Source organism: Mustela lutreola, chromosome 1 (assembly GCF_030435805.1).
Source record: "Mustela lutreola isolate mMusLut2 chromosome 1, mMusLut2.pri, whole genome shotgun sequence".
NCBI classification, from domain to species: domain Eukaryota; kingdom Metazoa; phylum Chordata; class Mammalia; order Carnivora; family Mustelidae; genus Mustela; species Mustela lutreola.
In genome coordinates this window covers 186,843,612-186,864,559 of record NC_081290.1, presented here as the reverse complement: position 1 = coordinate 186,864,559, position 20,948 = coordinate 186,843,612, and the positions used below count along the sequence as shown (strand labels likewise).

Sequence of the window (20,948 nt, the reverse complement as noted above, 5' to 3'; positions counted from 1 at the left end):
CCCCTGGATCAGGTGAGTCCTCCATAATCATGACTCAGAAGACCATTCCGGACCACCTGTTCGGCATCAAGAGGTGGCTTTGGGAGTTAGCTCTTGCCTGAGGGAGCTTCCCTCCATTTCATTATAAAACTCGACTTTCTGTGGCCCAAGGTCCCCACCTGCCTGGAACTCAGCTGACTGAGGCGGGAGTGGACTGCCCTTGGATTGTTCTCATCACTAAATAATTTCCAGCCAGCTACGCAGGAGCCTCGGAACCACGCAAAGTGTTGTCTGGAGAAATCTTGCCCAGATATAACATTGAGACAACATTTAAAACCTCATTTAAGTGAACACAAAGAGAGGGCTCCTGGGTAAAAGAGACTTAATTAATCTCGTTTCTGTGTAGATACTTTTAATTAAATGTAACTCCACATTCCTTCCAAGTAGATTGGAAGGGCCGAGCAGCCTTGCAACTTGGTGGGGCTGGGTGGAGGGAGGCCAGCAGGTGGGTTCAGGCAGTCCAAGATGCCGTGGAAGCCAGAAAATCCAGGATGTGGCCCCGCGTCCATCCCCCAGGCTCAGTGTGCTTCCAAACCTCAGTCCACCTGCCCGATCATCTTTTGGGTGCTTCCTTGTCCCTTTATCCCTCAGCTTCAACTCTAGCACAGGTCCTTGCCATCCTTCTCCTAGATTAGGACAGTCATCTCCCAACTTGTTCTCCTTCTCCCCAATCCCAATCCCAATCCCTTTCTTTCCCCCAATCCCACCCTGATTCATTCAGCTAATGACCTCCCCAACTTCCACTGGGAGTTGACTCTCCTGTTAATAACTCAAAGTAACTTCTGCTTTTCTGATGAAAGAGAAGCTCTCGCTCTTAGTGTGGCCAGGATATGGCATCTCAGAAGACTGGTGAGACTTAGGAGTGACCATAGTGTCTGGAGGAGGAAACAAGGTCGGGGTGGGCCCAAGGAGAAGTGGTTCTGGGAAGAGAGGAACCACAGTGAGACACGCCAGACAAGTCAGCCTGAAGAGTCGGAGCATCGCCGGGGAGTTCGGACCTGAGACCATGGGGACTGCCGGGACTAGAAGGGAGGCAGAGTTCCCACTACAGGTGAAGCCCAGGGAAATTCCATGAGGCCAGGAGCCAGGGGATGTCTGTGGGATAATCAGCTGTCGTGGGTAGAAAGAAGGGGCCTGGGTCTCCTGAGGGGCCTGGTACACTATCAGTTTTGCTCAACAGCGGGCCGGATGAAGTAGATCCAGGGGAGAACTTGAAGGTTTTAGAGAATGACAGAGACCTTTGCCGAATGGTCCCTGCTGCCATATTGGATTGTGGCGTGACTGGGAAAGAAGCATGTGCCATCCAAGCCCCTGGACTTGGGGACCATCTGAGATAGAGGTTAGCCTCTCCTGGCTCCTCAATAGGTATCCTGCCTTGAGGGATGCCTAGAGGAAAAAGAAATGTGTGGACCTGGACCATACTCAGTGCCCATGGCGAGGGCCCCTGCAGATGGCTCCATGTGGATAGGGCCACCTCCCAGCCTCATCTGTGTCCCTTGGCTCTTCTTAGTCCCCGTAACCCTGAGGCGGTCCCCGATGACCAGGAGAAGCAGCACCTGGTGCTGGCCTCAGTGATCAGATTTCTGCCTTGGCCCTGCTGCAAACCCTCAGGTTTTCAACAGCAATTCGGCTCCTCCCTCACAGGCATGTTTGCTGACAAGGGCGGCAGCTCTGCTTCGGGTGGAGGACTGTGTTCAAAACTGCCCCACGCTGCTCTGATTCTGGGACCAGCAGCCTCGCGGCAGTTTGCAGAAGCACAAAGCCCCAAGCCAAACCTCATAAGCGCTCTTCAGCTTCTGCTCATGGTACACCCACTAGCATTCCATGAACCAAAGCCCGATGCAAGCACAGAGCCCATTGGGTGGAGGTGTTTACTCTGTAGACCGTGAGCCACAGCGGAGTGTGGAGGGAGGAACTGTAGACCCATCATGTGATGTTCCACCAGCACCATCTGCCTAAAACCCGATGTCCCTGCGCCCATAGGGCTGTTAGTTGAAGTGAGTGATGTAAGGGGCTTCCGAGAGCTAGAGGGAGTGGCCAGGCCATTTTGGGTAATAGGAAAGGAAATTGAAATCAAGAGCCTTTATGTTTTGTCCAGCTGCTAAGTGATCACGGACGTTTGGCGAGTCACCTGTCTCTGGGCATTAATGTAATTATCTTGGGTGACAGAGGTGGGCAAGGTGATGTCTATGTCCTTTAAAGGTCATATGCCTGGAGACTCTAAGAAGCCTAATCCTGTGATCCCATGCCACAGTCTACGGTCTTGGAGAGCCTACTGTCTGCAAGTCAGGCAAGGCCCGGGCAGAGAATCTGGGAGAAGGCGGTTTTTTTGCGGAGCCCTCCCCCGAGGGATGGTGGGGAAGAGAGGATCCTGAGAAAAGACTCAAGTATATTTCTCTGTGCACTTCTAAAAGCCCTTAGATCAGGCTGCTCAGGGCCTGATAATTTTTCCATTAAGAGGAAATAATTTTCTGGGTCTGTTTTGGTTGTATTTATCTGCGGCTGACAGCATCAGCCGCCACAGCCGTGACACGCCGCCTGTCCCCCAGACCAGGCATGTACTTTGGGGAAAAGAGAGAGGCAGGGGTCTCCGTGTCTCCGGGCCTGGATGAAGGAAGCTGGCAGCTACCATGGGCCCCTGGGATGCATCTCGGATGACCCCACTGTGACTGCAGGTACCTCCCACTCCATTTTCTGTCCTAAAAAAGAAATATAAACAACCCAAGCAAGAAACCCACCACTGTGCTATCTCTGGCCCGGCCCCCACCTCCTGCCTATCGCTTCTTCTAAGCCAGCTTGACAATAACCATTCATCACGAAAAAGAAAACAAAGTGCGGAGAAAGAAAAACCAATCTAAGGCCGCAAATTGACGTCAAACTTTGACAAATGGACCGCGAGATGGTTGTACGGTGAGCTCTTTCTGCTTTCCAGAGCAGACGGGGCTGGGTGCCTCCTGTCACACACCCCCATGGCCCCAAGTTCAACTTGGAGGTGACTACAGTCCAGGGAGCAGGTCTGACTTCCCGAGGTGACATTGGGATGGGGGGACCGGTGCACGGAGGAGATCTGCGGGAATCCTGGCAAAAGAGAGCCACCTCTTGTGCTGGGAGACTGCCCACCCCAGGGTGGGTGGGGGCTGGAAGGGGGCTTGGTCCCGGGAGAGGGTGACGCTGGCTCTAGGCCATCCTTCTGGATCCTGTTCCCTGTAGAGCTGGCAGATTGGCTCCAGGAGAGACTGAGGAAGGAACGAATCACAGATTTTGATACTTGGCACTTGTCTGCACGAAGGGCTTTACCAAGTTCAAAGCACTTCCGTAGCCATGATCTTACTCCAAGCAAACCTGCTACATACACAGAGCAGCCTATGCCATTTGCACAGTGAAGGGAAGTAAGGTGCGGGGGTGGCTGTGGCTCCCCGAGTCACACAGCTTGTAAGTGTCAGGGCTGGACTTGAACCTGGCTCCAGAGCTGAGAACCTTTCTCTCCGGGAGACTTGGAACTGGCAGGGAGGAGTCTGAGGTACCGTCACGGTATCTGAATGCCTTCGTTTTCCTTTCAGAAGGGGAATCGGAAGGCTGCAGAGGGGAGCTGGCCTAGCTCAGGCTCTGCACCCTTGGTGGGGGCTCAGGGTCTGCACCCTTGGTGGGCGCTCCTGATCCCTGGCCAGGGATTGGGAGTGCAGGGCTGCAGCGTCTCAGCGAAGACCAGGACTTCTACAGTGGGACTCCCCTGGGAAGCGGCTGGAATGGCTGATGGGGACCGGCTGGGCCGTTTTGCTCTGGGCTTTGTCCCCTAGACTGGGCCTGAGACAGCCATAGGATGACAGAAGCGTGGGAGAGGTGCCGATTAGCCTGAAGCTAATAGTGTCTGAAGAAGGGCAGTTCTGTCTTCTCAGGAAACCCCTTTTCCCCTCCCTTCTCCTCTTGGAATCATATACCTCCTCTCTGAGCCTGTCCCAAGGTGCTCAGGACTCCCTAAGGCACTGGGCCAGGTCTAGCCTGTCAAGGAGCACCAGGACCTGTGGGCATCCCCCAGACCCCCTCTGCCCCCGGGCCGACATCCCCCCTCATGATCCATGTCCTCAGGGCCTGCACTGTGTGAGAGGATCCTGCCCCTCCCACAGGCTTCGAGAAGGCAGACTACCTGGGTTCAAACCCGGGTTCCAGCAGGTGTCAGCCCTGTCTTCCCGGGTAAGTTAATTAACCTCTCTTAGCTTCAGTTTCCTTATCTGAGAAACGAAGATAATAATACTCATCTCGCAGGGTTATTGGGAGTTTTAAATGAATTTGTGTAAAGAATTTAGCACAACGCCTGAAGCATAATCAGTGTTCAATAAATGTTAGTTATTTTTAGGTTTTAAACCTATTCATGCTCCTGTTTTGGTGGAGGCTAATGATTCACTCCAAAGTTAAAATAGAGGTGTCTTTACAGAGATCTAATTGAGGAAAGGGCTTACATGGAATCTTCTAGCTAACCCCCTCAGGGCCCATCACAGGATCTAGACGTGGATCGGTGGGACATCCGGAACAGTTTGCCCCAATCTGGAGCTCCCACCCCTCAGGGGGAGCCTGGAGCAAGGGGTGGAAACCACAGCCCGGTGACTAAGAGTGCTCAGGTCAGGGAGTGATGCTCGAAGGGACAACAGGTGCCAGGGGCCCAGGTGCCACCCCAGCAAGGAGGATTGGACCCAGGTGAGTTTTGCAATTGGTCGGCTGCGACCCAAGGATTTCCCACCCCTCCCGCCCCCTCTATTAATAGTTTGATCTTGGAAAAGCAATTCACTTCCCCTGAGCTTCTACTTCCTCACTGGGACAAAATCAAACTAGATAATGCAGGTAGAAAGCACGCTGGAAATGCCATGCCAATGTTTTTTATGGTTTGTTGGTTTGTTGGTTTGCATAGCTGTCGTTGGAAGTCAAGAGAGTTCAGATTTGGAAAATCTAAACTCTAATACTCATGGCCTCTGTGACCTTGTTCAGAAATCTCTAGAAGGGCGCCCAAGTGTGTGCAGAGAGGAGGGGAGAGGTGGCGGAGGACAGAGTGTTGCAGTGGGAGGGGAGGGGCCTCCGTGCCGGTGGCTTCGTGGGGATGCCGGTGAAGCTGAGTCTGGCTTCCCGGCAGCCCCTGGGAGCTGCGTCTCTGTCTCTCTTGGGCAGCCTGCGTTCTCTCTCAGCATTCTGGCTTTCCTCTCTGCATCTGCTCCTTTTTCTCTCCAGTCAGCCTCTGCTGCTTACTCACCATTTCTACCTACCTGTAATTTCAGCTGGTTGCATCCCTGCCTCCCCAGCCCAGTGTCTACATCAACTTTCTGCTGTGCCACCCGCTGCCGCCCCTGGCAGCCTTCCTCTGAAGGCCTTTGCTCAAACCCCAGGAAGGATCTGGTCCTTTTTAACGCCCCAGGCCACAGATCACGAGTCACTCTATGGATCAGGGTCTCGTGGGTCGCAGACCCGCCCCGTTACCTGCAGGTGTGAGAATGGTGGAGGAGGGCTGACAAGGCTGACCCCACCGAGTTCTTGCCCCGCAGTGACCCCCACCTCGGGGCTACCCATTCCAGCCCCTGTGGAGCTTAACATATGCCCCGACCACAATGCGGGAAGGCTCTGCCTGATCTTCCCTAAATTGGCACACAGAAGTCCCCACTTCAGGTAATTACCTTGTGATCAGACCATCATGCCCCGCGGCTCAGAAAAGCTGGGAGCTAAGGTCCGGCCCAGCAGAGAAAAGCTGGGGGACATGGCGGAGCGCCAGCTGGGTCCTCGTCCGTCAGCTCTCTCCTGGTCGTTAAGTCACCCTGCGTAAGGCTGTGTGCCCAGTACCGAGTGGTTTGCTCCGTTTTGTGGTCCTAAAGTGGCTTGGCAGGCTGGAGATGTCTTATTAAGCGTCCTGCACTTCCTGACAATGGGCTGGCCAGGCAGGAGACCGAAGCAAGCACGGGTACAGGGTGCTATGGGGCAGAATCCCAGGCTGGCCAGCCACCGCCATGTGGGGAGACCGGGCCGGGTCTCCGGAGCATTTCGGGCCAGTGTGTGACTATAGGGATGCCTGAGAATGCCTGAAGCGTTGTTAGATGTCCTCCTGGGAGCCTTGGGGAGGAGGAATGTGGAAGGGAAATGAACAAGGTCTTGTGGTAGTAGCTTGGCCCTTGATCTGAGCTCTACGGACATCACGGGAAAAGAGTTACATCTGGTGGGATGGAACCCACCGGAGAAGCGATGGCTTTGGAGAGGGATGTGCAGGGCATACGTTCCCCTAGCGTGCTGTGTCCAGAGGGGTATAAGGGCAGAAGAAGCACTTAGAGGTCATAGAGAAGACGTGACCGTGCAGGTTCCTGTGTGCTAAGGTGAGGACCATCCTGTCTTGGGAAAGCTAGGATCGCGAGATACAGGATCCCTGAGATCATGGCTCCTCTGATGAGGACATTATTACAGGAGAGGAAGAAGATTTAGCCATGCTCTTTGCACACTAAGGCTTGGGCACTCGTGAACATGGAGATGAACACAGGCAGGTTCCCACGGGTCAGAGGATGACCTCGAGGGACGTTCCGCCACTGCACTGGTACAGCTCCCCGGCCGCTTGCAAGGGAGGTGGGGATGATTCACCTGGGGGTATCCTGGGGGGATGCGCTAATGTTCAATGGGTTTGCAATGTTGGACTTGACCTCGGTTGTCCCGCGTTACCTGCCTTGTGACTAAGTTTTTGTGCTACAGGCAGGAGGCTTAGCTGATGTGATTGATTGGATAAACACTAGCATTAAGATAACCTGGTCTAAACTATCATGTGATCTCCCTGATATGAGGAAGTGGAGATGCAGCGTGGGGGGTTGGGGGGTAGGAAAAGAATACATGAAACAAGATGGGATCCAGAGGGAGACAAACCATAAGAGAATCTTAATCTCACAAAACAAAGTGAGGGTTGCTGGGGGGAGTGGGGGAGGGAGAGGGTGGCTGGGTTATGGACATTGGGGAGGGTATGTGCTATGGTGAGTGCTGTGAAGTGTGTAAACCTGGAGATTCACAGACCTGTACCCCTGGGGCTAATAATACATTATAGGTTTATAAAAAAATGTTTAAACTTAAAAGAAAAAAAGATAACGTGGTCTAGGAACGGTTGCTACAGGGACCTCTGAGGAAGAACTACACGAAATTGTGTGGGAATGGGGGATGAAATATGCTCTGTGTACCCAGTGTTCTAGAGGCCCAGGTGAAGAACTTCTTTCCTCTGGTAGACGAGACTTTCTCTCCCGGTCAGCCCCCTGGGACATGGTTCTGGACTTGAGTATCTGTCCTCACCCCTGGGGCTAATTGGCCTATTGTTACTGTGGCCGCTATTGCGGCTGACTTCAGTGGGATGGAATGAACCCATCATAAGGGAAAGAAGTTGGAAAAAGGGAAAACAAAGTATCCTGCCAATGATAAACTGGAGGGAAAGGGGCCCCTAGCGGTTTCTCATAAACAACTGTGGCAAGATCCAGTGTCATCAGGGACCCCCAAGAGAAAATCCAGACAACCCAATTCAGTCTCGTTAAGTCTATGAAAACTGTCACCAAAGGGAAACTAGGTGACTCACTTGAAGGAAAGCTCCAAAAAGCCAGGTTTGTTGCCAGATGCCCCTTGGCTAATGGAGGAATCTGAGGAGTGGATACCACTACCCCTAGAGAAGGGGCCTTAGGTCAACATGGCCCTTTAGTTTGTGCAATAGGGGGCCATCGGAAGCCCCGTGCGGATTTCACCACTACTGGTCTCACTGACAGACTGTATGGGCTCTAATAGACCTTGGAACGGAGTGCACACTCACCTATGGAGACCCCCCAAAATTTCAGGGTGGGGGCACAAAGGCTGTTGATGGTTACGGGGCCAAACTATCCAGACAAACCAGTCTCTACCTACACACCTGCAGGCTCCCTCCCCACTGACTCCCAGGGTGTATTCCCCTCATTCCATTCCTCCATTCCCAGCATATTTTGGGCATAGATGTTTTTATAGGATCTGGATCTAAATAAGGGGAATTCAGGTTGCATAACTGAGTCGTGAAAGCCTTCATCGGGGGTCCCTCAAAATGGGAGTCCACACAGCTGCTGGTTCCCGTAGAGTAATAAATGTAAAAACCATATAAGCCACCGGAAGTGGGGGCTTGGCGTTCAGTAGTCAGGTTTGGTCTATGGAGAAATCTACTGCAACCCGGCTGAGGACAACAGATTATAGGAAACTCAAAGTTATCCATCCCCCCAACCCCATCCATCCCATGGTGCCTAATACAGCTTTATTGTGAAGTCTTAGTGGATGCTGTGATTTTTCTCTATCATTGTGAGCCGGACCCGCAAAATGTGGAATGAGGTTCTCAGACGATGAGAGTGCCCGCGTAATGGATGGGAAGTGAATCAGGGATGGGAACTCAGCTCCGTATTAGGGAAGATCTGCAGTGGGACGCGAGGCCGTTTCATTCCTCAAATCTTCATCTAACACTCCTTCCCTGCAGAAGTCGCTAGAGCAGTCCTTGCCCGATCCCTCAAGAACGAGGAGCGGTGAAAAGCCAGAGGCGGTACTGGCCCGTGTGTCGCTGTTTCTGTTGTAGCTGGGCTGGTGCAAGTCCCTCCCAGTCCCCGCTGTCGGGCCCCATGGTCCTCACAGAGGAAGTGTGTGAAGACTGCGCGAGCCATGAAGCTGTTGGGGGTGCAGTGTAGGGGGGCTGACAACACAGACCCCAGCTCTGGCCTTCCATTCTGTTCTTGCGCCACAGTGACCTCCCACGGGGCTGGCTCTGTGTTCTGGGCCCCATGGAGGTTCATGCGTGCCCGGACCAGAATGTACGGAGGTTTGCTCTCCTCTTCCCTGAAGGGCTGCACAGAGAACCCCACTTTACATGATTACCCTGTGACGTCACCACTGTGCCCCTCCATAACAGCTGAGGATTGTGGTCCAGATGGGGTGGGGAGTGGGGGCAGAGAATGGCCAAGTACGCTGTCCACTTGGTCTGCACCCCCCTCCCCCCGTCAGTAAATTACTCTGAATAAAACTCTGAACATGGTATGGAGGGGCTTGCTTTGGTCTTTGGTCTCAGACTACCTTGTCCGTCCAGAGGATGCTTTTCTGATCCTCGTCTACGTTCTAACAAGTGGGCTCTTGTGCTAATTACTGATGAGGGTTTGTGGGAGCAGGTTCCCTTAGAATGGGCCATAGATGGGTTAAGAAGTATTCGGTGATCCTAGGACATGTAGGCAAGTCACGATGTCTCAACAAACTCCAGGTTCCTCATTTGAAAAACAGGTGGTTAGAGAGCTTAAATGAGTCTGCAAAAGAGCCCACCATAATCTGACTGACCCCTTCTCTCCATCCCCCTGGCCACTTTCTTAACCCTGCCCTTGATCTCTTACCTGGACTAATCCAGAAGTTCAGCTAGGCTCTTGGCCCCCAATTCTGGCCCTAAACCCCATTGGATCAAAGCAATTTTTCCATGAAATTGCCATAGTGAGCTTCTTAAAATATAGATATGAAAAAATAATAAAAATATGTAGATTTGAAGGACCACGTGCTGGGGAGGCCATGAGAATCCGGGCATCTTCTGTTTTACTGATGGGACTGCGTGTCCTTACAGTTCTGGGGGATAATGAGCTACCAATATCAAAATTGTGAACCCCATAACCCTTGATTCTGCATTTCCACTTCTGGCAAGCCAGTGGAAATGAAAAACCCTTACGGGATCCTACACAGAGAAGGCTATCATAACTTCTTAGGTGTCCATATAATTGTAAATTACCTAAATATTCCACAACAAATAGTTAGATAAACTATAGCCACACAATGGAAAATCATACACACACTTTAAAGAACAAATGCATTCCATTTCTATTGACTAGGAAACATAGCATCATGAGCAAAGCAGCTTGCTTAGTAAAAGGTAGGATTATTTTTTGGAAAAAAAAAGAAGTACACAGTGGTATAGAGGTGTAGTTGTTTGATTAACATGGAAGCAGGTATAGAAAATTCCTGCAAGGTATCTCAGTAAGCCTCAGTCACCTGAAGGGTTTGTAGCTGACTGCATTTTTTTTCTTCCCATTTTTTTTTTTTAAAGATTTTATTTATTTATTTGACAGACAGAGATCACAAGTAGGCAGAGAGAGAGAAGGGGGAAGCAGGCTCCCCGCCGAGCAGAGAGCCCGATGCGGGGCTCGATCCCAGGACCCTGAGACCATGACCTGAGCCGAAGGCAGAGGCCCAACCCACTGAGCCACACAGGCGCCCCATTTTCTTCCCATTTTTAAAAAATTGAGACTGATTGACCTCTAATCTGAGTGTCAGGTGTATAACATAATTGATACTGTGGCGATCATTTTGCAATAGATGTAACTATATGTGGTAATGGGTGGTAAGACTTACAGTGTTTTTTCTGATGGGGCAGTGATGAGACCTTTTAAGACCTCAGCAACTTTCAGATCTACACTGCAGGATTAACCATAATCAGATGGCATCTCTAGCAAGCATCTGGACATTGCCCGTGTGGCTGTGCCAGGAAACACTCTTTGAGAACTACCTGTATAGAGGTGTAACAGAACTGGGGTGGGAGAAATTATGGTTTTCTTTCTATAACTTCACATTCTTTCACCAATCTCAGCACATTTACATAACTTTCCAGTTTTCAGGAGGAATGTCGTAAATGGTGGGGTGGGGGGGAAGATTCCTAAAAAATGAAAAGAGATTTGCTCAGTCCATGTCTTTCCATGTTTGAATACCTTTGGGTGCCTCCCCGTTGTACACAGAATAAAGTCTAAGCTCCTCAGTGTGGCATCAGGGCTTCTTGGGATTGGGTCCCTACCTGTGCCCTCTTCACCCGCAAACTGTCCGGCAGTACGTGGCACTGCACAAAGCCACCCATCACTCCAGAGTGTGCTCGCTGTTGCCCATGGCCTGGCCTTGCCGGTGTAGCTGCCTTTGCAAGGGGCTCAGAGGCAGGGCGGACTTGTCCTTGGATCCCCAGCGTGACAGGCAGGTCTGTGCAGAGATAGTAGGTGCTCACTAAAACTTGTTGCATGGGAGACCAATGCATGGACAGTAAGCCCCCAAAGCAAGCTGCTGAAGGAGCGCCACCTCTCGGGACTGCCCCTGCTCTGCCAAGTGCCTCCCCCCCACCCACCCCCTGCAAGGGGCTGGGTGGTTACTATGGTTCCCAGGTGCTGTGCATTAAGGAAATGCCCTCAAGAGCAAACTTGGGGCAGAATGGGCAGGTGTGGGCTGAGCCGTCTGGGCTCCAGCCGCACCTGCTTCTCCTCGAAGCTGTTCAGCCCCTCCTCAGTCTTCCTGAACCCGCTCAGTCTCAGTGGGTAAAGTCAGGAGGATGGAGGGCGTAGGGAGATCCCAGCATGGGACTTCGCAGGGGCTGCATCAGGACGGATGCTCCAGTTTCCTTGGAGCAAGAGTGTGTGTGAATGCATGGGTGCCCGGGGATGAACACGTGGGGGAGGTGCGTGCTCCTCTGTGATTAAGCCTCCTATCTGTGTGGTACTTCACGGTTTATAAAGTGTTTCGCGTCCATGATCCCACTAAGCCCCCCATGAAACCCTGTGACTTATGCAGAGTATTAGCATTTCCATTGTTCTAATGAAGGAAAATAAGGCTCAGGGAGTTAAGTGCCTCGTTCAGGATTACGCCTTGAGGATGGGCAGCCTTGAGGGACCCAGTTCAGGAAGTCCTCCTTCCAGGGATCCAGTCACCCCTCTTGCCATGCATGGTGCTGCTCCAGGGTCCTCCTGCCCTATTAAGCTTATCCCCCATGACGGTGGTGGAATTCTGTGATCTAAATATATTTGCTCTTTGACGCTGGTTCCTGATGGAGCTTCTAAATCCTTTGGAGTGTCCTGGGTCTTAAAAATATCTTGGTATGCTAATGAGAGTACTGGTGTCAGGGAGCCCCCAGAGAGCTGCAGGATGGTGACTCGGTGACTCATTTCTTCTTTAAGATTTATTTCAGAGTGAGAGGGTGTGTGACCGGGGAAAGGGGACAGAGAGGGAGAGAGAGAATCCCCAAGCAGACTCCCCACTGAGCACAGAGACCTATGTGGGGCTCCTATTGAATCTCAACCCTCAAGGTGATGCTATTAGAAGGTAGAACTTTCAGGAAAGTTATTAAGTCATGAAGGTGGAGCCCTCATGATGGTATGAGTGCCCTTCTATGAGGCATTCTAGAAAGTTCCGCTGCCCCTTGCACCTTGTGAGGATATGGTAGAAAGCCATCAATGGGCAGTAAGTGGACCATTCTCCAGACACCAAGTGTGCTGGCATCTTGGTCTTAGACTTGCCAGCCCCCAGAACCATAAGACATTTCTACTGCTTATAAGCTATGGAACCTGATTTTCTTTTTTTCCTTTTCCTTTCTTTCTTTCTTTCTTTTTTTTTTTTTTTTTTTTAAATGTATAGCAACTGAAACTGACTGAGACACTCTCCTTTTCCTCTTTCTTTCAGCCTCTGGCTCCTTCGAAGTGGCTGGGGAAAAAGCAAGGGTTTGGAAGCTACGTAATCCGCTCGGATCCTGCCTTCCTTACTAACTAGCTGTTTGATCTTAGGCTGGTCTCTTAGCTTCTCTGGGACCATTTCCTTCTTGAGTGAAGTGTGCATGACAGTAATAGTACCAAACACAAGTTTCTTGTGAGGATTAATAGGATAAGGCTCCGAACCCGGCACCTGGGAGCTAGGTCAAGAATTTGAGTTCTCTTCCCTCCTGTACATGACTCTGCTCCCTATCCCCGCTCACCAGATCTCAGAACGACCGCCGACCTGTGGAAAACTGAAGGATCACACCTGTGTTTATTTGCATTTATCTTGCCTTTTCAAAATATGTGGGGAACAGGGAGGAGCAGCCCCCTCCCAGGGTTGTGGCCATGGGGATGAATTGGTGGTAGATGTCAGGAGAGCAGAAGGGAGGGCTCCCAGGGCAGCCACATCAATTTCCTCCTGTCTACCATCACAGGAACATTCTAGAACCTTCAGATCATCTTTGATTCCTTTTTCACCCTTCTCCTAGATTCAATTTGTTGTTCTCTCTACAGATATTTGAGAGCCTACTATGCGCTAGACACTTCTACATCCTTTGCTTCCAACACATCCCTCCTGTGACTTTGTCTGAAGGTGACCCTCCATCTATGGGCTGCCTACAACATAAGCCAGGCCCACTGTGTTGGCTGGCTCCTCCTATCCCCTCTGTTCTCACAACCACAAAGGAAGGATGATCTAGTGTCCTTGTTTTGCAAGCTGGGGTCCTGGGGGTTAGTGAGGTTAAAGGGGCTGGCCGGCATCCGACAGCTAATGAGTCAGGAGCCAGAATTCAAACCTGTAGTGGCCTTGTTTTGTGCTAGGACTGCTGCAGTAGCATCCCCACTCTTCCCTGACCTACTCATGCTTTTCATGTACATTTCCAAATCTGTCTTCTGGTGTTTGCCGTAGTCTGCAGGTGGAGCCATAGCTCTCCAAGGAGCCCCTGTGCTTTGCACGTGCAAGTTGGAGTCCCTTTTCTGAAGAGCAAAATGAACCCTCCCTTCCTCTGTGAGGCCTCTCCTGACCCCCTGGGGCAGAATCAGTAGTTCTGTTTGCTATTCCTACAACACTTGCCTCTGATTCTACCATATCACCCATCCTATAGAGTACGGTCACTCTTTTGCATTCCTGGCAGAGTCTTGTGTTTCAGTGTCTCCTATAGTCCGTGTATGGCACACAGAATGTTCTAGATGGGTTGGAGCAGAGTTACCCAAACTATCAGCGCTGTCCTCCTACACATTCCCCACCTGGGGCTGCTTTCCCGGCACTGCTTTTTGTGAGACCCATGCCCACGTGTGCCCCATCAAGACCTCTCTGGGGGTGTCATTCTTTCAAGAACTAAGACTAAGACTTAAGAACTTAAGACTAAGAGCCCGGAGTCCTCTGCCAGGTCTTGGCCCCACTGTTGTCTTACCCAGTGATTGTGGCAGGTCTCTGTTGCCCTACCACTTCTCATCCCTCTGAGCACCACCCCATCACTGAAAGAAGCAGCTGGAGAATGTACCCTGGCTCCCCAGAAATTCCTGTGGGTTCGGATGGGATAGGAATCACCCAGACGGATGGATGCCGGCCACGTGCGGTTGTGGAGATAAGCACCACATCCACAAATCACAAGGATGCAAATTACAAGGGAGGACATCTTCCAGAGAGCAGGTCTCTGTGTCCCCCTGGGGAGGGCTGTAGGCTTTTTCTGCAGGTGGGAGGAGCCTTCCATTCCTCCGGTCCTCCAGAACTGGGGTGATGACCTTGTGCTCACATTCATGGAGCTCGTTTTCCCAGGCTTTGTAAACACTGTTAGGAAGACCCCTCACTGCCCTGAGGGTGGTCCCTTAACCCCCCTCCCCTACCTGAAGAGGAAAGGGGCTTGCAAGGGGCGTGTCTGTCACCAGAGAGCAAGGGAGTGGAGGTAGGATTTGGGTCCCTCTTTGGGGAAAGGCCTAGGGCCCAACAATCTGACAAGCCAGAGGACAGCTGCTGGGGTCCCAGACAGGAGCCTAAACCCAGCAGAGGGCGAGGAAGAGAAATGTTCACTTCCTGCTGGTTTCACCCAGCCTCTGGGCTTGGCTTGAGAGACATACTCTTCCCGGCCGGCTGTCCGTTGAGTGATTTTTGTCCCTGAACATACGTTTGTCCCTCTCTGGGCAACTTCTGCCCTCCCGCCCCCTGGCCCCTTTCCGGTGGCTCTGGACCAAGACTCTCCCTTCACCAAACTTTGGTGAGGCTCCTCGGCGTGTTCTTGTCTACTAGACCATGACCTTGGGCTTCTGAGCGTGTCCTTGCAGAGTCCAATTGTAGCCAGGATCCTGTTACACCGGTTTAGGGAGATGCCCTCCCCATACCTGCTCCTCCAAGCTGCCTTCAGCAAGACACCCCCCACCCCCCGCACTGAGGTGTCACTCTTGGCAATTTTCTACTCACCGCTGACCCCTTTACTCTTTTCCTTGGCTGCACCTTCCCACTGGTCCTTGCTCTATTCAGACTTAAGTCTCTTTCCACTATCCTGATAGTCCTGATTAAAGCCTTCCTCCTCATTCTAAGAGTCTCGGGATACTTTTTTTTTTTCCCTTTAGCACTGCCCCCACATCCTGAGCACGGGCAGAGGCAGAGATGAGTGAGAGTGAGTGAGTCATCTCACACCTTCCCACCCTTGTCTGTCTTTGGTCCTGACTGGCACCATGAGTAGGAGGTGCCGCAGGAATCCGAGTGGGGCTCGGGGCCTCAGGACCCCGCCTCACCACCACCACCAAAGGAGAGGGCAAGGCAAGAATGAGCTGCTGCTCCCTGAAGAACAGGCTGCCTCGGGACGGGTGTCTCACTGGTAACAAGCTGCCAGTCCGTGTAGAACATCTCGGTTTCCCTCATGTGCCCCCGTGTACAAGGAATTGTGTACTACTGTCTTGATTTTCTGAAGCAAATGAAATCTGACCTCGAGTCCCTTTCAACCAGGTTGGCCAAGATTCTTCCCCACCCTTTCTCTAGGGCTAAGGTCATTCTCAGAGCAGGTATTGGTCTTCTGGTCCCCACTGGTTCCATTAACCTCCCCATTACCAGACCTACATGACCCTGGAGGAAGGGGGCGGGGCTGTGTTGCTTCTGCAACAGTCTGGAGGACAGGAAGGGGCTCTTGCTGGGGTTCTGTGGACACAATAAGTCATGGCCTCTGAGAGCCTCTCTGCTGATGAGATTAGAAATGCCCCTGCTTCCCGTGTTTCCCACAAGCCCTCTTTCTTCCTTCTCTGCGAAGGCCTGATGTAATCCATCCAAGAAACCAAGGGTGGACATTGTCTTCTTGGTGACCCCTCTTGCCTGCCTCTGAGCAAGCCTTGGAGCAGGTGGCCAGGCTTCATAAGAGGAGGAGCACCACCTCCATTTTCCCCTCCCGGGGTCCTGAACTGACACCTTCGAAGGTGTTCAGGTGGGGGAACCATCCTGTACACTTACCCTCACAGCCCCCCACAGCCAAGGGCTTGGACAAGGCTTAACAACTCTCTGTATTTGTTTATAGAATTTGGAATGGGGAAAGGGTCCAGAGAGAAGATGAGAATACTAAACCTCTTGCTGGGGCAGAGCCCGCACCCAGTCCACCTGCCTGTCTTTGGAGGTGAGGGTGTACTGTGGACTTTCTGCGGGGCGGGAAACCTCTCGGGTCCCCCCCACCCAGTTCCAGGGGGCCAAGGAGTGCTTGCCCACCCAGCACGTGCTGGGGCTGTGCCTGGGACCCGGAGTCTGCCCCTGAGGGCCAGGAGGGAGTGGCCACTCGCCCGCCAACCTAGTGCACGGGATGCTAATGAATGAGGCATCACAATGCCGGTCCCCTCCGGGCCCCAGGCTCGATCACATCTCCATTAATACACTCCTGGAGTTCATTGTGATTGGCATCGCTACAATAAACAGTAAATGAGTGAATAATAATTGGCCATCTATTTGAAAGTGTTACTGGGGGTTGCCATGGCAATCCCACCTTTTATTAAGCCGCAGCTGCTGGGACTGAGGTGGTGGAAGGGGCCTCCCTAAGCGCCCTGCGGGGGCGGGTGGGGGTGGGGTCTGACCTGCTGCGTGACCTTCTCCAAAATCTCCGGAGTCCAGGGGCCAGATCAGGGGGCACTGCCCTTTTTTGTTTTTTTCCTTTCCTTTCCTTTTTTTTTTTTTTTTAAATTACCTGGGGCGTTTGGAAAGCCTCCTTTAATCCCCAACTAGCAATGAAAATGTCTCCCTCTTGTCTTTTCCTCAAATCCTTAAGGAATGAGGTAGGGAACAATGTTTCACTTTTGCCCTGAGAGGTACCCGCCCTGCCACCCCGAACTAATAGTAAAAATGAAAATTAGAAAAATTCCGAAAAATAAACCTCATTTTAGGGGCAAAAATTATATTCATTTTATTTTAGAATGATTAAAATCTTACAGCTAAGGTGCTATTATCCTGTCTTTATTATTCCTCTCCCTACCCACCCTCCACAGTGAATTCTAAATCCCTCTATGCAAGGAAGAGATTTTAATGTGAAACCACCTAGAATATCAGATCATTGTAATTCCTGTCCACCAAGAGCAAGCGGTACAGTAGCACATGTAAGAATGTAAGACCCTTTTTCTGCATCTGGGGGCCATACCGTTTCACACACGTACAGAAAAGAGATTCCGGACTTGTTCGCTTTTTGAGTCTTGCTGAATTCTGATCTCCATGTCGCAGGATGGAGAGCGCAGGACCACAGAGACACCAGGAACCCCCCCCCCCCTTGATTTCTGTGGATTTTTAAAACCAGTAGCTTATACTTACACTTGCTCAGACCGGTCTGCCTGCTGTGGCCAGAGCCCATCAGGTTGGGAGATCAGCACAAAGCAGGGAAACATTAACTTTAAGAAAATATCTTTTTCCTACAAAAGGTATAGGTTCCATTTTCTATAGTTTATTTCCAAATACTTCAGCATACAGTGTGAGCGGAGTGGCCAAATTTAGCAAATAAAAATACAGAACACAGAGTTAAATGTGACTGTCTGACAAATACCAAATATTTCCTAGTAGACGTATGTCCCTGATACTGTGTTCTACCTGCCAACCCTACCGGGGAGCTATCCTTTTGATCGGAATTCTAGGGGGCTGTGACCATGGGAAGAATCTTTTCTTTTTTTTTTAAGATTTTTATTTATTTATTTGAAAGACAGAGACCACAAGTAAGCAGAGAGGCAGGCAGAGAGAGAGGAGGAAGCAGGCTCCCTGCTGAGCAGAGAGCCCTATGTGGGGCTCCATCCCAGGACGCTGGGATCATGACCCGAGCCGAAGGCAGAGGCTTTAACCCACTGAGCCACCCAGGCGCCCCGTTGGGAAGAATCTTGATTGGGAAGTACATTCTTCGGGAGTGGGACAGTTGGCATGTGAAAGACCTCAAGAAGAAACCACACTCTCTGGGCCGCGATAGCAAGATTTTCAGCTGCTTTTCTCTTACCAACACCAGAGGCTTTGTTCATTAGCATGACAGATGTTAAAAATGGTTTTCCTTGAAACAAGGAGGGCTTGGAATCTGTGTATTGGCCAGAACAGGGTCCGACAAGAACCCACCCTGCCCTGCTTGGGCATGTGTTTACCAAGCCCACCGGTAGCACGTGTTCTTTGGAATAGCACTCCTAAGATTTTAAACCAGTTCTATTTATAGCCACTCACTGGAATCTCAAACCTGCCACCTAACCCACCACCAGAATATTGCCACATCCCTCTGCCATACGCTCTGCTCAGAGCCTCCAACTTCCTCGTTTATTGGAAAGACCATTTGCTGGAGGTCAGCTTGCGAATAAACATTTGTAGGCACCAGAGAGTCTTGCCTGAAAGTTGTGTTTCTTGTAACATAACCGGCCCCTGCAAGAGCGCCTGGTCTTCAACTACCTAGGGAAGGCCTCAGATTGGTCGAGGGTAGTTCCTAACAGGATCTTGCAGGAGCCACGGTCGAGCCTTGGTTCTCCCTGTGGGACTAAGACAGGAAGGGCTGAAAGGAGGAGTGACGGGTCCCTTGGGAGCAAAAGTTACATTCAAGGAATCTTTTATGGTTTACCACTTTAACCATTTTAATATTTATTTAATTGGCTTTTTTTTTTTTTTTTTTTTTTTTTTTTAAATTTGACAGAGACACAGTGAAAGAGGAAACACAAGCAGGGGGAGTGGGAGAGGGAGAACCAGGCTTCCCATTGAGCAGGGATCCTGATGTGGGGCTCGATCCCAAAACCCTGGGATCATGACCTGAGTAGAAGGCAGATGCTTACGGACTGAGCCACCCAGGCACCCCTTTAGCCATTTTTAAATATACGATTCAGGGGCGTTAATTCACAGCGTTGTGGCAGCCTTTCTCATCATCTCTCTGACCTGGAGTGACCGTGGGATTTCGGCTCCGAAGGGGATCCTGAACTCGGCTATCCCTGTGTGACCATGGGCAAGTTGCCCAGCTTCTCTGAGTGACCTCTTCCTTATTTTTAAATACAAACCTCTTTTTCTGCTTTTGTTGTGAAAATCAAAGTAAGATAAGTCAAGGAACTTAAAAAGTGAAGGACCGTGTCGCATATTACTTGGGTTCTTGTCCTTACTGTAGGTATTAGAAAACGCCAGAAAACAGAAAGCCTTTTCCCATTTTATTCCAATGCTGCTGATTTCTTCTGTTGTCAAGGGTTTTGCCCATTTCTCAAACACCATTGTATACAAACACCTTGAGGCTCAGTATCTTGTAGCTCAATTTATTACAAAACTTTGAAATATTTAGAGGTAAATTCAATTAGTAAAAGTGTAATTACTGCCTGAATAAACTATACTTTAAATTTTAATATGCCAAAGAGGATCATTTTATGAGCAGAACAAGCTCTATGTTATACATTTTTAATGCTCGTAAACTAACAAAGTGACATGTGATCTATAAAAGACACTAAAAAAATTACCTTGTTCATTTTCACACCCCACCCCACCCCGAATCTCCATCCTGTCCTCAGCCAGAACAAATGAATCCATTTTATTCACGGGCTTCAACAGTTCCAGGCATCCTGCATGCTTAACTAAGCCCATACTTTGCAGCTTCACTAGTCTAACCGGGCCAACTGGAAGAAAGACACCATCAGGGGTTAGGACCCAGGGTTCAGCAGAGGAGGGAGCAGAGGACATTTGCAAAGAAGTTGCACTTTGCACCAAGTCACTAGCCTGCAGCAACCCAGTTGAACTGACCTCTGCCCAGCGCTGATCCTGGCCTTGAGCTCTTGGAGGCGGGGGCGTGCGTGGGAGGGCAGAGGTGCTTGCTCTGCAGGGTGGAGCAGGGTCCGGTGGGAGGAAGCAGGTGGGGCATGGTGGGCTCCGGTCTTCAAAGATGCCTGGGGACTCTGCAGCTGCCTCTGTCCCAGCACATGCTGCTTGTCGACAGCCTTAAACCTGGGCCAGCCCAGGGGAAAAGGCAAGAGAGGAAAGAAAGGATGGAGTGGGTCCCCCCAAAGCAGCTCCTCCCTTGCCTGTCCACATTATCTAATTTTCAGCTGGGCTTCCAGCTCACCGGAGACATGAGGCTCGGAGTTGGCCAAGCTCTCACCCGCAGGTTCCCAGACACTTGGAGGGCCAGTGATTACCCGGTAATTACCCCGTTTATTGCCTCATTACAGGTGGTCACCTTTTGGCAGGCATTTCCCTGGAAAGGTCCCTTCCCAGCACCGGGTTCTCAGCACCTGCAAGGGAACAGGCAGGCCCACTGGACCCTGCTGCTGCAGCCCTGCTCCATCGCGCTCCCCTCTTAGACCCCCTCACCCCGCCCTGGCTTGCTCTGAGGCTTGGCCCTGCTCCAAGGCCCCCGCCTCCGCTTCCACTCCTGGTTGGCAGGGCCGGTGGGTCACACCAGAACACTGCCTCGTACTCAGCATCGGCCCAACTCCCAGGCCCTCCCCGGTCACAAGGGCGAAGGCCCTGCTGGAGTCTCGGGGTCTGGACCTCCTCTGACGTCCCCACCTCTCTCACATCGTGGCTGCAGGTGCGTGGTGCGTGCAAAGGGCCTGTCGGGTGTCCCATAGATCCCGGGCCGCTCGACCCCTCCCAGTTCTCCCTGCTTCAGTTCTCACCCTGGGCAACCGTAAATACACCTCCCATTCCGGTGAGTGGAACTTCCGGGACTGCTGCCTGGGGAGCAGGCCTTTGAGATGAGGAGGCAGGGTGTGCCGACGCTCTTCCAAATAAGTGACCTGCAAAATGGACTTGGTCAGAGGACAGTGGGGCTGGAAAAGAGAACTTGGGGATATTTATTTATTTTTTAACGGAATACAAAGGAGTAAATCCTTTTCTTTTTTTTTGGGAGGATGCAGAAGATGGGACTTGGCTTGGACTCATGGCCCATAGCTCTGGAGGGACCTTGGGGCTCATCTAATCTATCCCCTTATTTT

At 51.3% G+C, this 20,948-nt stretch overlaps 2 long non-coding RNA genes across 2 annotated transcripts in view; one reads left to right on the top strand and one right to left on the bottom strand.

Moving 5' to 3' along the window:
• The window catches only part of LOC131836213 (uncharacterized), a 160,811-nt gene that overhangs the window by 20,763 nt on the left and 119,100 nt on the right, over positions 1-20,948 (top strand). The window lies entirely within an intron of this gene.
• Positions 18,737-20,633, bottom strand: LOC131836208 (uncharacterized). The gene is made up of 3 exons (XR_009355539.1): positions 20,521-20,633; positions 20,189-20,243; positions 18,737-19,956 (listed from the first exon to the last, which is right to left on the bottom strand). It is a non-coding gene; the product is annotated as an uncharacterized LOC131836208 (long non-coding RNA).